Source organism: Schistocerca serialis, chromosome 7, assembly GCF_023864345.2.
Source record: "Schistocerca serialis cubense isolate TAMUIC-IGC-003099 chromosome 7, iqSchSeri2.2, whole genome shotgun sequence".
Taxonomy (NCBI): domain Eukaryota; kingdom Metazoa; phylum Arthropoda; class Insecta; order Orthoptera; family Acrididae; genus Schistocerca; species Schistocerca serialis.
Genome location: NC_064644.1, coordinates 248,035,689 through 248,053,643, shown reverse-complemented (window position 1 = coordinate 248,053,643; position 17,955 = coordinate 248,035,689).

The following is a 17,955-nucleotide window of genomic DNA, read 5'->3' as shown; positions in this document are numbered from 1 at the left end:
TTTTATATGATCATTCCACTTCAAATCGTTCCGCACGCATACTCCCAGATATTTTACAGAAGTAACTGCTACCAGTGTTTGTTCCGCTATCATATAATCATACAATAAAGGATCCTTCTTTCTATGTATTCGCAATACATTACATTTGTCTATGTTAAGGGACAGTTGCCACTCGCTGCACCAAGTGCCTATCTGCTGCAGATCTTCCTGCATTTTGCTACAATTTTCTAATGCTGCAACTTCTCTGTATACTACAGCATCATCCGCGAAAAGCCGCATGGAACTTCCGACACTATCTACTAGGTCATTTATATATATTGTGAAAAGCAATGGCCCCATAACACTCCCCTGTGGCACGCCAGAGGTTACTTTAACGTCTGTAGACGTCTCTCCATTGATAACAACATGCTGTGTTCTGTTTGCTAAAAACTCTTCAATCCAGCAACACAGCTGGTCTGATATTCCGTAGGCTCTTACTTTGTTTATCAGGCGACAGTGCGGAACTGTATCGAACGCCTTCCGGAAGTGAAGAAAAATAGCATCTACCTGGGAGCCTGTATCTAATATTTTCTGGGTCTCATGAACAAATAAAGCGAGTTGGGTCTCACACGATCGCTGTTTCCGGGATCCATGTTGATTCCTACATAGTAGATTCTGGGTTTCCAAAAACGACATGATACTCGAGCAAAAAACATGTTCTAAAATTCTACAACAGATCGACGTCAGAGATATAGGTCTATAGTTTTGTGCATCTGCTCGATGACCCTTCTTGAAGACTGGGACTACCTGTGCTCTTTTCCAATCATTTGGAACCCTCCGTTCCTCTAGAGACTTGCGGTACACGGCTGTTAGAAGGGGGGCAAGTTCTTTCGCGTACTCTGTGTAGAATCGAATTGGTATCCCATCAGGTCCAGTGGACTTTCCTCTATTGAGTGATTCCAGTTGCTTTTCTATTCCTTGGACACTTATTTCGATGTCAGCCATTTTTTCGTTTGTGTGAGGATTTAGAGAAGGAACTGCAGTGCGGTCTTCCTCTGTGAAACAGCTTTGGAAAAAGGTGTTTAGTATTTCAGCTTTACGTGTGTCATCCTCTGTTTCAATGCCATCATCATCCCAGAGTGTCTGGATATGCTGTTTCGAGCCACTTACTGATTTAACGTAAGACCAGAACTTACTAGGATTTTCTGTCAAGTCGGTACATAGAATTTTACTTTCGAATTCACTGAACGCTTCACGCATAGCCCTCCTTACGCTAACTTTGACATCGTTTAGCTTCTGTTTGTCTGAGAGGTTTTGGCTGCGTTTAAACTTGGAGTGAAGCTCTCTTTGCTTTCGCAGTAGTTTCCTAACTTTGTTGTTGTATCACGGTGGGTTTTTCCCGTCCCTCACAGTTTTACTCGGCACGTACCTGTCTAAAACGCATTTTACGATTGCCTTGAACTTTTTCCATAAACACTCAACATTGTCAGTGTCAGAACAGAAATTTTCATTTTGATCTGTTAGGTAGTCTGAAATCTGCCTTCTATTACTCTTGCTAAACAGATAGACCTTCCTCCCTTTTTTTATATTCCTATTAACTTCCATATTCAGGGATGCTGCAACGGCCTTATGATCACTGATTTCCTGTTCTGCACTTAAAGAGTCGAAAAGTTCGGGTCTGTTTGTTATCAGTAGGTCCAAGATGTTATCTCCACGAGTCGGTTCTCTGTTTAATTGCTCGAGGTAATTTTCAGATAGTGCACTCAGTATAATGTCACTCGATGCTCTGTCCCTACCACCCGTCCTAAACATCTGAGTGTCCCAGTCTATATCTGGTAAATTGAAATCTCCACCTAAGACTATAACATGCTGAGGAAATTTATGTGAAATGTATTCCAAATTTTCTCTCAGTTGTTCTGCCACTAATGCTGCTGAGTCGGGAGGTCGGTAAAAGGAGCCAATTATTAAGCTAGCTCGGTTGTTGAGTGTAACCTCCACCCATAATAATTCACAGGAACTATCCACTTCTACATCACTACAGGATAAACTACTACTAACAGTGACGAACACTCCACCACCAGTTGCATGCAATCTATCCTTTCTAAACACCGTCTGTACCTTTGTAAAAATTTCGGCAGAATTTATCTCTAGCTTAAGCCAGCTTTCTGTACCTATAACGATTTCAGCTTCGGTGCTTTCTATCAGCGCTTGAAGTTCTGGTACTTTACCAACGCAGCTTCGACAGTTGACAATTACAATACTGATTGCTGCTTGGTCCCCGCATGTCCCGACTTTGCCCCGCACCCGTTGAGGCTGTTGCCCTTTCTGTACTTGCCCAAGGCCATCTAACCTAAAAAACCGCCCAGCCCACGCCACACAACCCCTGCTATCCGTGTAGCCGCTTGTTGCGTGTAGTGGACTCCTGACCTATCCAGCGGAACCCGAAACCCCACCACCCTATGGCGCAAGTCGAGGAATCTGCAGCCCACACGGTCGCAGAACCGTCTCAGCCTCTGATTCAGACCCTCCACTCGGCTCTGTACCAAAGGTCCGCAGTCAGTCCTGTCGACGACGCTTAAGATGGTGAGCTCTGCTTTCATCCCGCTAGCGAGACCGGCAGTCTTCACCAAATCAGATATCCGCCGGAAGCCAGAGAGGATTTCCTCCGATCCATAGCGACACACATCATTGGTGCCGACATGAGCGACTACCTGCAGATGGGTGCACCCTGTACCCTTCATGGCATCCGGAAGGACTCTTTCCACATCTGGAATGACTCCCCCCGGTATGCACACGGAGTGCACATTGTTTTTCTTCCCCTCTCTTGCTGCCATTTCCCTAAGGGGCCCCATTACGCGCCTGACGTTGGAGCTCCCAACTACCAGTAAGCCCACCCTCTGCGACCGCCCGGATCTTGCAGACTGAGGGGCAACCTCTGGAACACGATAAGCAGCCATGTCAGGCCGAAGATCAGTATCAGCCTGAGACAGAGCCTGAAACCGGTTCGTCAGACAAACTGGAGAGGCCTTCCGTTCAGCCCTCCAGAATGTCTTTCGCCCCCTGCCACACCTTGAGACGACCTCCCACTCTACCACAGGTGAGGGATCAGCCTCAATGCAGGCAGTATCCTGGGCAACCACAGTCGTAGTCCGATCGGGGGATGCGTGGGATGAGCTGGCCGTCCCCGACAAACCCCCATCCGGACCCCCACAGTGATGCCCATTGGCAACAGCCTCAAGCTGTGTGACCGAAGCCAACACTGCCTGAAGCTGGGAGTGAAGGGATGCCAACTCAGCCTGCATCCGAACACAGCAGTTGCAGTCCCTATCCATGCTAAAAACTGATTTGCAAAGAACGTCTGAACTAATCTACAGAGAGCGCAAACAAATCAACAAAATTTAAACGGTTATTAAAATACAAGATTGCCTAGTAAATGCAGTAATGCTGCTACTTGCGCACTGCTGACACTGCTCGGCGGCAGAAGGAGACTACGCGAATTTGCACTATTCAGGTACTAAAACGCGATGCTACAACTCTCAAATACTATAATATGCCCAAAATTTATGAATTAAACAATGCAAGTACCAAAAATACGCAAAGAAATTAAGAATTAAACTATGTAACAAATGAGTGAGCTAGGAGTATACGACTTGCTGCTGCAGCTGCTTATCCAACGGCGGCAGGGAGCACACTAACTGTGACCAACCGACACTGGCCGTTCAAAACAAAAACAGAAGACAAACGACTACGCAAATTTACACTATTCAGGTACTAAAATGCGATGCTACAACTCTCAAATACTATAATACGCCCAAAATTTATAAATTAAACAATGCAAGTACCAAAAACACGCAAAGAAATTAAGAATTAAACTATGTAACAAATGAGTGAGCTAGGAGTATACGACTTGCTGCTGCAGCTGCTTATCCAACGGCGGCAGGGAGCACACTGCTGGCTATCTGTTTGCTGACTCACATCCTGCCTGTGTGTAAACCCAACTGGTAGATTTCTAAGGGTGACAGGAGGTTTAACTCCTCCCTGGCTACATTCAACGAACAACATTTCACCAGCTGTGATGACCGGGTAGAGTACCTTATGAATGTTATCCTTACCAATGCAAACTGTTCCATGCCTTGCACTTCTTCTTTCATCTACATCCATACTCAGCAAGCCACCTGACGGTGTGTGGCGGAGGGTACCTTGAGTACCTCTATCAGTTCTCCCTTCTATTCCCGTCTCGTATTGTTCATGGAAAGAAAGATTGTTGGTATGCCTCTGTGTGGGCTCTAATGTCTCTGATTTTATCCTCATGGTCTCTTTGTGAGATATATGTAAGAGAGAGCAAGATAATGCTTGACTCCTCTGTGAAGGTATGTTCTTGAATCTTCAACAAAAGCCCGTACCAAGCTACTTAGCATCTCTCTTGCAGAGTCTTCCACTGGAGTTTATCTATCATCTCCGTAATGCTTTTGTGATTACTAAATGATCCTGTAATGAAACATGTTGTTCTCCATTGGATCTTCTCTATCTCTTCTATCAACCCTATCTGGTACGGATCCCACAATGGTGAGCAGTTTTCAAGCAGTGGGCGAACAAGTGTACTGTGACCTACTTCCTTTGTTTTCGAACTGCATTTCCTTAGGATCCTTCCAATGAATCTCAGTGTGGCATCTGCTTCACCAGTGATTGATTTTATATGGTTATTCAATTTAATGCCTACTCCCAGATAATTTATGGAATTAACAGCTTCCAGTTGCTGACCTGCTACATTGTAGCTAAATGATAAAGGATCTTTCTTTCTATGTATTCGCAGCACATTACACTTGTCTACATTGAGATTCAATTGCCATTCCCTGCACCAAGCATTAACTCGTTGCAGATCCTCCTGCATTTCAGTACAATTTTCCGTTGTTACAACTTCTTGATATACTACAGCTGTTGTTGTTGTTGTTGTGGTCTTCAGTCTTGAGACTGGTTTGATGCAGCTCTCCATGCTACTCTAACCTGTGCAAGCTTCTTCATCTCCCAGTACCTACTGCAACCTACATCCTTCTGTATCTGTTTAGTGTATTCATCTCTTCGTCTCCCTCTACGATTTTTACCCTCCATGCTACCCTCATATACTAAATTGGTAATCCCTTGACGCCTCAGAACATGTCCTACCAACCGATTACTTCTTCTAGTCAAGTTGTGCCACAAACTTCTCTTCTCCCCAATCCTATTCAATACCTCCTCATTAGTTATATGATCTACCAAGCTAATCTTCAGCATTCTTCTGTAGCACCACATTTCGAAAGCTTCTATTCTCTTCCTGTCCATACTAGTTATCGTCCATGTTTCACTTCCATACATGGCTACACTCCATACAAATACTTTCAGAAACGACTTCCTGACACTTAAATCTATACTCGATGTTAACAAATTTCTCTTCTTCAGAAACGCTTTCCTCGCCATTGCCAGTCTACATTTTATAGCCTCTCTACTTCGACCATCATCAGTTATTTTTCTCCCCAAATAGCAAAACTCCTTTACTACTTCAAGTGTCTCATTTCCTAATCTAATTCCCTCAGCATCACCCGATTTTATTCGACTACATTCCATTATCCTCGTTTTGCTTTTGTTGATGTTCATCTTATATCCTCCTTTCAAGACACTATCCATTCCATTCAACTGCTCTTCCAAGTCCTTTGCTGTCTCTGACAGAATTACAATGTCATCAGTGAACCTCAAAATTTTATTTCTTGTCCATGGATTTTAATACCTACTCCAAATTTTTCTTTTGTTTTCTTCACTGCTTGTTCAATATACAGATTGAATAACATTGGGGAGAGGCTACAACCCTGTCTCACTCCCTTCCCAACCACTGCTTCCCTTTCATGTCCCTCGACTCTTATAACTGCCATCTGGTTTCTATACAAATTGTAAATATTCTTTCGCTCCCTGTATTTAACCCGTGCCACCTTCAGAATTTGAAAGAGAGTATTCCAGTCAACATTGTCAAAAGCTTTCTCTAAGTCTACAAATGCTAGAAATGTAGGTTTGCCTTTCCTTAATCTAGCTTCTAAGATAAGTCGTAGGGTCAGTATTGCCTCATGTGTTCCAATATTTCTATGGAATCCAAACTGATCTTCTCTGACGTCGGCTTCTACCAGTTTTTCCATTCATCTGTAAATAATTCACGTTAGTATTTTGCAGCTGTGACTTATTAAATTGATAGTTCGGTAATTTTCACATCTGTCAACACCTGCTTTCTTTGGGATTGAAATTATTATATTCTTCTTGAAGTCTGAGGGTATTTCGCCTGTCTCATACATCTTGCTCACCAGATGGTAGAGTTTTGTCAGGTCTGGCTCTCTCATGGCCGTCAGTAGTTCTAATGGAATGTTGTCTACTCCTGGGGCCTTGTTTCAACTCAAGTCTTTCAGTGCTCTGTCAAACTCTTCACACGGTCTCGTATCTCCCATTTCATCTTCATCTACATCCTCTTCCATTTCCATAATATTGTCCTCAAGTACATCGCCCTTGTATAGGCCCTCTGTATACTCCTTCCACCTTTCTGCTTTCCCTTCTTTGCTTAGTACTGGGTTTCCATTTGAGCTCTTGATATTCATACAAGTGGTTCTATTTTCTCCAAAGGTCTCTTTAATTTTCCTGTAGGCAGTATCTATCTTACCCCTAGTGAGATAAGCCTCTACATCCTTGCATTTGTCCTCTAGCCATCCCTGCTTAGTCATTTTGTACTTCCTGTCGATCTCATTTTTGAGACATTTGTATTTCTTTTTGCCTGCTTCATTTACTGCATTTTTATATTATCTCCTTTCATCAATTAAATTCAATATTTCTTCTGTTAGCCAAGGATTTCTACTAGCCCTCGTCTTTTTACCTACTTGATTCTCTGCTGCCTTCACTACTTCATCCCTCAAAGCTACCCATTCTTCTTCTACTGTATTTCTTTCCCCCATTCCTGTCAATTGTTCCCTTATGCTGTCCCTGAAACTCTGTACAACCTCTGGTTTAGTCAGTTTATTCAAGTCCCATCTCCTTAAATTCCCACCTTTTTGCAGTTTCTTCAGTTTTACTCTACAGTTCATAGCCAATAGATTGCGGTCAGAGTCCACATCTGCCCCTGGAAATGTCTTACAATTTAAAACCTGGTTCCTAAATCTCTTTCTTACCATTATATAATCTACTGATACCTTCTAGTATCTCCAGGATTCTTCCATGTATACAACCTTCTTTTATGATTCTTGAACCAAGTGTTAGCTATGATACATAATAATAAGTTATGCTCTGTGCATAATTCTACCAGACAGCTTCCTCTTTCATTTCTTACCCCCAATCCATATTCACCTACTATGTTTCCTTCTCTCCCTTTTCTTACTACCAAATTCCAGTCCCCCATGACTATTAAATTTTCATCTCCCTTCACTATCTGAATAATTTCTTTTATTTCATCATACATTTCTTCAATTTCTTCATCATCTGCAGAGCTAGTTGGCATATAAACTTGTACTACTGTAGTAGGCGTTGGCTTCGTGTCTATCTTGGCCACAATAGGGCATTCACTATCCTATTTGTAGTAGCTTATCCGCACTCCTATTTTTTTATTCATTATTAAACTGACTCCTGCATTCCCCCTATTTGATTTTGTATTTATAACCCTGTATTCGCCTGACAAAAAGTCTTGTTCCTCCTGCCACCGAACTTCACTACAGCATCATCTGCAAAAAGCCTCAGTGAACTTCCGATGTTATCCACAAGGTCATTTATATATATTGTGAATAGCAAAAGTCCTACGACACTCTCCTGCGGCACACCTGAAATCACTCTTACTTTGGAAGACTTCTCACCACTGAGAATGACATGCTGCATTCTGTTATCTAGAAACTCTTCAGTCCCCATGCTGATTTCTACAGGGTAGATTTCTAGTCTCCAGAAAAGTCATTGTACTCGAACATAATACGTGTTCCAAAATTCTACAACTGATCGACATTAGAGATATAGGTCTATAGTTCGTCACATCTGTTCGACATCCCTTCTAGAAAACGGGGATGACCTGTGCCCTTTTCCAATATTTTGGAATGCTACACTCTTCTAGAGACTTATGGTACACCACTACAAGAAGGGGGGGCAAGTTCCTTCATGTACTCTGTGTACAATGAAACTGGTATCCCTTCAGGTCCAGTGGCCTTTCCTTTTCTGAGCGATTTTAATTGTTTTTCTATCCCTCTGTCATCTATTTCGATATCTACCATTTTGTCATCTGTGTGACAATCTAGAGAAGGAACTACAGTGCAGTCTTCCTCTGTGAAACAGCTTTGGAAAAAGACATTTAGTATTTCGGCCTTTAGTCTTCTTTACCCTGCATTGTCCCAAACCCTAGTGCACTGTGGCATGCTGCGTGATTCACATGTGGAAACGTGCTCTCTGCACTTTGAAGCATCATCCTACAATGGCAAACTGTACTTGTTGTAAACAGTTGCGTGCGCAGCATTATTGCATTCCTTGGAATAGCAGAAAAGCTAGCTGGATTTCCTTTACTAATTCTTTTAACAGTTTAACTCCCTATTCCATTGTGTGGGGCAGCCTTCATCAGCTCTGTGGGGCCAAGGTATATTCCCTGATTTCCAGCCTGACCATAGCAAATGATGTCATTGTGGACCCTATTGCTATCTCCAAAAATTTGGGCCATAATTTTGCAGAGATTTCAAGCTCCACCCACTAATCACCCTCCCAACCTCCCTCAGAAATGAGTGGAGTAGACTCAGATGATTCCCTTCTCCTCTCAGAATCATTAATGCTACAATGCCGTCTTTACAACAACGAAGCTTGACCATGCCTCACCTCATCCTGATCTTCTGCTTCAGGGCTGGACGATGTTCACATTCAGATGTTGCAGCCCTTTTCTCTTGCACGCAAGCACTTTCTTCTTCATATTTACTGTTGCATTTGGGCAGACAGCACATTTCTCAGATGCTGGTGTGAAGCTACTGTCGTACCCATTCCTAAACTCTGGAAGGACAAACACCTTCCTTCTAGCTACCACCCCATTTCTCTCACCAGCTGTGTTTGCAAGGTGATGGAACATATAATTCATGGTTGGGTGGTATGGTAAGTCTCACAGTCTACTAACATGTACACAATGTTGATTTTGTGTGCATCGTTCTGCAGTTGACCATCTTGTTACTTTGTCAACCCATGTCATGAATAGTTTTCTACAGAGATACCAGACAATGACCATGTTTTTTGATTTGGAGAAAGCCTATGATGCCTGATGGATGACTGGTATCTGTATTTTATACTCATGGGACTTCCAGTGCCCCCTATTCGATTTCCTTCAGTAGATCTTAAAAGATCAAATTTCCAAGGCACATGTGTGTTTGGCCTTGTCGTAATCTTTACCCAAAAGAACAGAGTGCTTCACAGCTCCATCCTAAGCATCATCCTCTATTCTGTTGCCATTAAACCTATCCTGGACTATTTCTCACCAGGCACCTCCAGCTCCCTTTTCATCGAGGACTTTGTGACTTATTGTGGTTCTCTATTGACTTGTCTCCTTGAGTGGCATCCTCAGTGATGTTTCTGTAGTCTTTACTGATGGAGTATCGACAAAGATTTTTGCTTGTCCACTGACAAAACCGTTTGTATAAATTTCTGACAGCACAATGGATTTCTTCCAACATACTTACATCTTATGGCTGTTGCTCTACCATTCATTGGATCTACAAAATTCCTGGGGCTTATGCTTGATAGGAAACTTTTTTGGACCTCCAATGTGTCATATCTGGCTGCATGCTGTGTCTGGTCCCTCAGTGTCCTAAGTGATACATACTGGGGAGCAGATCAGACTACCCTCCTCCATTTACACCAGTCCCTTGTTCCTTCAAAACTAGACTATTGGTGTTTCGTTTACTCCTCTGCACATCTATCCATCTTATGCCATCTTAATAAAACCTACCGTCACTGAATATGTTTAGCCATTGGTGCCTGTTACACTAGCCTGGGTGAGAGTCTCTACGCAAAAGCTGCCAAATTACCACTGTCATACTGTTGTGCTGTCTTCCTTAGTGGATACTCATGTTGTTTGTCTTCCATGCCCGGCCATCCATCCTATGCCCCAATTTTCAATGACTACCTTGACTGCCAGTATGGGGCACACTCTTCTTCTTCTCTATTACTTCCTGAAGTTTGCCTCTGGCTATTGCTGCAGCAGCTTAACCTCATGCTACCTACCAAGTTCCGAATTGGTGTGAACCCTTCACCACCTTGGCTTCGTGTGGTGGCCAATATTCATCCTGGACTTCATTTGCTTCCCAAGGACACTACTTCAGATTTGATCTATTGCTGTAAGTTTCTCGATCTACACACACAACTTAGCAGTAGTACCTTCATGTACACTGGTGGCTCTAAGACTGACCTTGGTGTCATTGGCACTGACCATTTTTGGCATCAGCTTACAAACACTGCTCAGTTTTTACAGGAGAGCTCTTCAATCTCTATTAGGCCACCCTGTAAGTTGAGTGACACAGGCATTGTAATTATGTCGCATGCTCCATTCTCTCAGTGCCCTTCAGAGCCTCTGTGTGCTGTACACAGTCCTTCCCTCAGTGCAACAGGTTCAAAAAAAAAATTCCACTTGATCGCTGTTGAGGGAGCCACCATCATGGTCATGTTGGTTCCTGATGATGGGAGTCGGCAGGAAATGAGTCTGCTGATGCTGCTGCCAAGGTTGCAGTCCTTGTACTTCAGCCTACTAGCTCTTCCATTCCCTTGGATGATTTCCATGTTGCCATCTGTCGGCAGGTGGTGCCACTTTGGCATCACCTCTGGTCTTCTCTTCACAGGAACAATCTCCATCGAGTTAAACCTCTCACAATTTCTTGGCTAAACTTCTCTCAGTCCTCTCATCGCAAGATCATTTTAGCTAGACTGTGTATTGGTCACTGCCATTTTAGCCATTATCATTTGTTATTTGGTGATCCATCACCACTTTGTATTCATTGTCATCAACCTTTCTACGGTTCACCATTTCCTGATCCAATGCCATTTTTTTAAATGATTATTTCCTGTGTATGTTTGCCATCTGAGTTAATAGCCATTTTAATGAATGATGATGGACTGTCGATCACCTTTTACGTTTTGTCCATTGAAGCAATATGGCACAGGACATTTAACCTTTGATTAGGGATCTCTACTGTCTCTACAGCATATTTTGTGGACCTTTCTCCAACACTATGTCATTGCTTTTAGCTGTCTTTCCTTCCATTGACTGGGCTTAACATGTAGTTGCTTTTAACTTTTTTACTTATTGGCATTCTATGGTTATGATATCACTGTTTATGACCTCAGTTGTTTTTGAAGAAAAAAATATTCCACATACAATAAAATCAAATTATTAGTATCCTCCCAAATCAATTTTATTATACCACAATCTCAATTGCACCATATTTCTGTTAATTCACATCCTGCTGAGATTCCTTCTTTAAATTGTTGCCCAGGTGGCAAAAAACAGATTTAAAAATAAGTAACTGCAGGATAGAAAAAGAGCAATCACTTAACACTGACTGAGCCTGGTGCCAATCCTATACGATTCCACGAAGAGTATATAACATAACACTGTATGATTATCCTACTTATCAATATTATTATTATTATTTTCTTTTTCCTTTTCTGATCTCCCTCATTACTTGTACTGTATATGATAGTTACATGAAATAACTATTTTCTTTTTCGAGAATGTTTCTTAAACTTCATTATTCACTGTATAAAATTTAATGATTGCCAATGATAATTCTACATTTTATCTATATGAAAATATTTTACTTAAATAAGTATTCATGATTTTCTGCACCTGCAAACCATGGGATGTTAAATTTAATGCTGGTAAAAATTATTTGTTTTGGGGTTGACATTCTTCTTATTTCAACAAACATCTTACTTTTCATGAGACCACAATATTTCAAAAATTCTTTGTATTAAAAATTTTTGTGTTTTGAAAATGTTTAAACCTTAAAATGTAATTATTTTCAAAGTCTGGTGGCACAGTTATGTGGTCTTGATTTTTCAGTTTCCTGTTAGTTTATGAATTATCCCAACTAAAAATTTCACTTTCTACAAAATTTTTGGCAAACTTAGGGAATCTCCAAGCACATTAAACTGCTCTCACATAAAAGAGTACTGATAATTTTGTAATTTTCTAGTAATACAGCTGTTAGATAAGAAAACTTACTTCATTGCCATTTGAACCTTTGTGCCATTTAAATTTCCTACCTCTGTAAGTCTCAGTTGGAGTAAAGGTCAACTTGTGTCTGCCAATGGATATTGTGGTGGAAGAGCCATTGAAATCAACTCTGAATGTTTTATCGTGGAATGCCAATACCATGTATGGACTATCATATGGTGCTGGAGAGGTTTTTGAATGGCATCATGTTGGACAAAACCTGTTTTTGGGATTGTAGCCATAGAAAAAGAATAGACACAGGGTAGAATATTCTTTTGAAATGTGGCTTGCAATCTGTGAGCAAAGTTGTTGCGGAAAGTCCAAGGCTTTAATAATACCATTTTATGTGTTAGTAAAGAACTCTTGTAGTACTCAGAGTCTGTGTCCATACCCTAATTCAGCTGTTGTTGCATTCATATCTTCTCTGATAGCTGTCTGGAGGCCTCGTAGGACAATAGGGAGGCTATCGGTCCAGTGCTCTGTGTGAAGCCTTTAATTGTCAGTAGAGCCATTCCACAAGACCATTAGTGGAAGGGTGGTAGGCACAGGTTCAAATATAGTTCATATCAAGAAATGCTGGGAGTACTTTAAAGATATAAGACTTGAACTGTTTGCCCTGATTGGTAGCAACGTGGAGAGAAATGCCAAAATGTGGAGTCCACTGAAAATAAGATCATGGCTGCAGTTGCTGCCATTGCATCTTTCATAGGACAGATTTCAGGCCAGTGAAAGAAATTGTCTACTGCTGTCAGCCATTATGGTATCCCCCTGATGTAGATGCTCCTTACAGCCTTACAGTTACATATTGTAATTAATCACACAAGTTGTGCTGAATAAATGAATTTTATTTACGCGTGACATTTCATGACTCCGAGTTTCCAAACCATGTTCCAGAACAATAGCATTGCATGCTGGAAAAACTGAATATTGCACAGGAACAATAAAACATGTTTTATGTATGTTTCCACATCAACCACACCATGTGGAACCACTCATGAACAGAGTGGCAGTTAGGCAGCAACAACCACCCTGTGAAAATGGATACACCATTGGGAATCGGTGGTGACAGTGACTGATTTCAAACCAGACAGCCATCAACCGTTTGTAACAGAGCACTTTACCAAACTACAGTTTCTCATTGGTAAAAGATCTGACATCTCAGCTTCTCCTTGTCATCTTGCACAGTGGACTACTGATGGCAATTACCTGTATACTGTAATGCATCCTTCATCAAGACTTATCTTACATGACTAACCTTACATCAAAACTTCAATTTTTGATATGAATTCATATGGAGATTCATTTTTGCTGATGTGAGGTACCCAAATGCAGGAGCAGATTTGTTATTATTTACAGCCTCCTACCAGATCTTCATAATCGACCCTTGGTTGACATTACAACACAGTTGTTAAGTCATTGGCACTTATGGCATAAAATTGATCACAGGTGATTCACCATTCAATGACCCACTTCACCAATCCTCTTAAGTCACCTGTCTGTTATCTGCTCTAGCACTGGTAAGAAGCTCAGTGGTACATCACATTGTCACCACACCAGGACTGCCAGTTCACACATTGCCTCATCATCTGCATCGAGAAAAACTAAAAACGGCAAGCCAAGAGTTCTCTTTTATGTTAACACAATGGATCTGTTGCCCATCAAATAGTCCCTAAGAGGAGTAATGGGTTGCACCAATGTGTCGACTACCATCAGCTTGATGTCAGAACAATACATGATCATTATCCTGTGCCACATATTGAAGACTTTGGTACGCGCATTCATGGTAAGTTTGTTTTCTCCACAACTGACCTCATCCATTCTTTTTATCATCTACCAACTGCACTGGAAGATATACCAAAAACAGCTGTTTGCACTCCATTCAGACTTTACAAATTTATTCAAATGCCATTTGGAGTGTGCAGTGGCACCCAGACTCTTCTATGAGTCATGGGTGAAGTAATTAAATACTTGGATTTTGTTATGTCTACGTCGGTAACCTAATTGTAATGTCATCCAATGAGGCAGATCATCTAACACTTCTACAGCAACTGTTCACTAGACTAAAAGAACATGGGTTAGTGATTAATCTGTAAAAATAGTATTTGGAGCAATAGAAATAAAATTCTTGGGATACCTCATCGCTGCTGAAGGAATTCTGTCACCGCAAGACAGAGTAGAAGCTATTTCTCAGTTTCCCTAGCCCACTACAATATGAGAATCACACTTTTTCTTGGGCTTGGCAAATTTTTATGACATCTTGTGCACAATCATGCATTGTTGGCAGCACCTCTCTACAAAATGCTGAAAGGTTCACCGAAACCTGGAGACACACAGTACAGTGGTTCGGTGAAAAGAAAACATCCTCAGCCAGATTGAAAGCTGCTGTTGCGGAGGTTGCGCTGTTAGCTCATCCTCTTCCTGACACATCTGTTGCATTTGTGATGTAAACATCATCAACAGCAATTGGAGCTGTTACAAGGACATGTGCAACATAACTGGAAATGTTTAGCTTTCTTCAGCAAAAAATTTTCAACTTCACAAGCAAATTGGCCACTGTATGATCACAGGCTCTGTGTGGCTTAAGCATGAATCAATGGGTTGAGCCACATGCTCATAGGTAGACATTTTATACTTCTCACAGACCATAAGCCACTTGTGTTCACTTTCCGTCAGAATGCATATAAGGCATCATCATACAGTTGTGTCATTTAGACTTCATTGCACAATTTACTATGTTGATGGTGAGCAGAATGAACCAGCAGGTTCACTATCTGCATTGACACCACTGTGAACGAACTTTATTTCATAGCACTTGCTGACAACCAGCAAGGAGACAGCAAATTGAAGGTGCACCCTGAAACATTATCAGGATTACAGCTCCAATGCATTTTGAACACCTGCCTTGAATGTAGCACTATACTACAACATATCAATGTCACAAGCATGACAATTTATTACAGCAGATTTTCTCAAACAAGCAATTTCCTCTCTTCACAGACGCTCTCATCCATGAGTAAGGGCTAATGTATGACTAGTTGAATAGTGAAGAGGGCCAGACTCCAGTCACTCTGGCCAGAGGTAGGGGTCATGTGTGCAAGAGGTGCGCTTGCTTGTGTGAATGTGTGTCCACTTCTGTTTTCTGAAGAAGGCTTTGGCTGCAAACTAATGTGTAACAGTGTTTTCATCATGCCTGTTTGCAACTCAATGTGTTAGCTTTACAGTGAGTAACAATCTCCTTTTCACAATACTGCTATTAATCTTTCTTTTAAAAAGGCAAAAATTGCTGCCTGGGCTGTCTTTGGGACATTTATTTATTTAAAAAGGCTGTGGTGACACAAGTAATCAAAAACTAAAAGACAATCACAGAATGAGAACAGCATGTTATGTATTCTGTACTGCTGTTCTTTGCTCACTCTCTCTGTTTCCCATCCATGTGTCAGTGTTACTATATTGTTCTTGTAATTTGTTTGCCTTCACAAGAATTCAATAATAAATTGCTTTAATTCATCAGTATCAGTTAAACACTGTGTTTATTGTGGATAATGTTTCCACAAGTGGTGACCCCCATAAAAACAACAAATAGCAAGAAGCACATCAAGTGTGAACCTACAACACTGGTTACAATGGATGCCATTTCATTGGAACAGTAAATGAGTGAATTGAATGGCATGACTACCAGTCTCCACTCTCAAATGTATCTGAACAGTGGAAATTTGTCAGGAATATGAAATTTAGTACAGCCAACATGCATTTCACTGTTTGGCTGCATTGCATCATCTGCACTGCATAGGAAAGTCATGATTCCACCACATATGCCACTATGGCCAGTCCCGTGTTTCAAAGTGCTGGAAGTTTCATTTGCTGCTTATGGTGTTTGTGGTGACAATATAGTTTTAACTTACCATTGATGCATAGGATGCTCAAACTCTTTTATTAGTATCAGACATTATTCACGTCACCCCCGCTGCATGTAAATATCAACATCAACGAGCATGTGCTTCAAATGCTTATAAACCATAGGACCTATGCATACAAGTTTTATATAATGACACTATTGGTGACATATTGCCCTTTGAGTTTTGGTGTCACCTTCGAATGTTAGTTATGGAAGATGAAGTTTCTGATGCAACCCTGTGCCAAGTGTGCCTTAACCAACTACTATTTACTATCAAAAGTGCAGTGATTTTCAGTAACAGCAATGACATGACTTCACAGTTGATTATTGCTGACAAAATGCACGGCATTTCACAAAATGGCAATATGTGTGTGGCATCTCAAACAGGTAACTGCATTGCAGTGATAAGTCTCACCAGACTCTACAAGAGAGCAGCAGCATCTGCTAGCAGAACAGATCTGCACACTCCAGCAAGTCTTAGGAATTCTCCAGTTGCAAAACAAAGAAGCTCATCCCACAAGGATGACTTGCAACAGCTGAAGGAGAAACAATCAATGGAGCACATGTGGAAGTGTCAACAACCAGTCACAGACTTGGTGTTGGTACCATTTATGCTTCAGGCAGTAGGCAAGGAATTGCACCTTCCTATGTGGTTACCCAAACAGCAACAGCAACCAGGTTTAGGTGTGACTGGATCCTCTGAGAAGAAGCAGCTATCTACCATCATTTACAGAGGAAATATTTACAGATCATCGAAAGTTTCCACTGCTTTCAACACTAGTTGCAACCAACCAATGGTCATCAGCAAGTCAACCAAGGGATCTGTCTTCGTGCCCAGCATTGGCAATGTATATGTACATGAAGTCCTGGCACAACACAATGTCCTCGGTATTTTTTGTGTGCCATACCGGTTTTATGCTACAGACACTCATTCTTCACACACTTACCTCTTTCAGTCAGGATCAGATGTGAGTGCACTGCCAATGAACCAGGACAAACAGCTTTAGCTAATACCTGGCTTATAACTGCTGTTAACTCCACAATTCTTATCTTTGGTGAATGGACCATGGTTTTGGATCTAGGCTTCAAGAAACCATTATTTTCGTGCTAGCTGACATCACAGAGCCCCTTCTAGGTGCCAGTTTCTTGCACCTCTATAATACTAACATTTCCTTGCATCAGGCACATATCTGTATGGGTTTTAAATCTGATAACAAATTTCTTGGAAAAATAAACGTCTATTATACCTGGCATTACACTTTGCCATGTGGCGAATCACAACACAATGATGTCCACAGGGCTTCAGCACCAGATGCCATAATGACAAATATGGATTCTAGTGGCTCTGGTCCTCACACCCACAACTACGCATTGGAAGATCTTCAAATTTTAGAGTGTGCTTACCATCCCTAAGGGAATGGTGAAAAAAGTGATATGTACCAAATTATGCACAAAATCTAAGAAACTGGAGGTTGCCCAAACTGAATCACAGAACTTGCAAGAAAATTTTCCTCCACTTCACCTTGCATCAACCGCCCGAGTAACACAGGCCACAACTTTAATTAACAATCTCTGCTACCAAACAAATTACAAAATATTATATTCAGACTAATCCCAGTCCTCCTGGTGCCCTCAAGACTCACAGACTAACACTGGACAAAGCTGCAGCAAGCAATACTGAGTTTTATGAATTATTAACTGCAGAACTAATCTACCATTCTAACAGACCTTGGACATTGCCTGTACATTGCATTAAAAAGAAAGATGGCTCTTGGAGTCCATGTAGATATTATGCATGCAGGGCTAATTTGAAAAGATTTTTCCACACAAGTGACTTATCATTTGATGCCCAAACACCCCA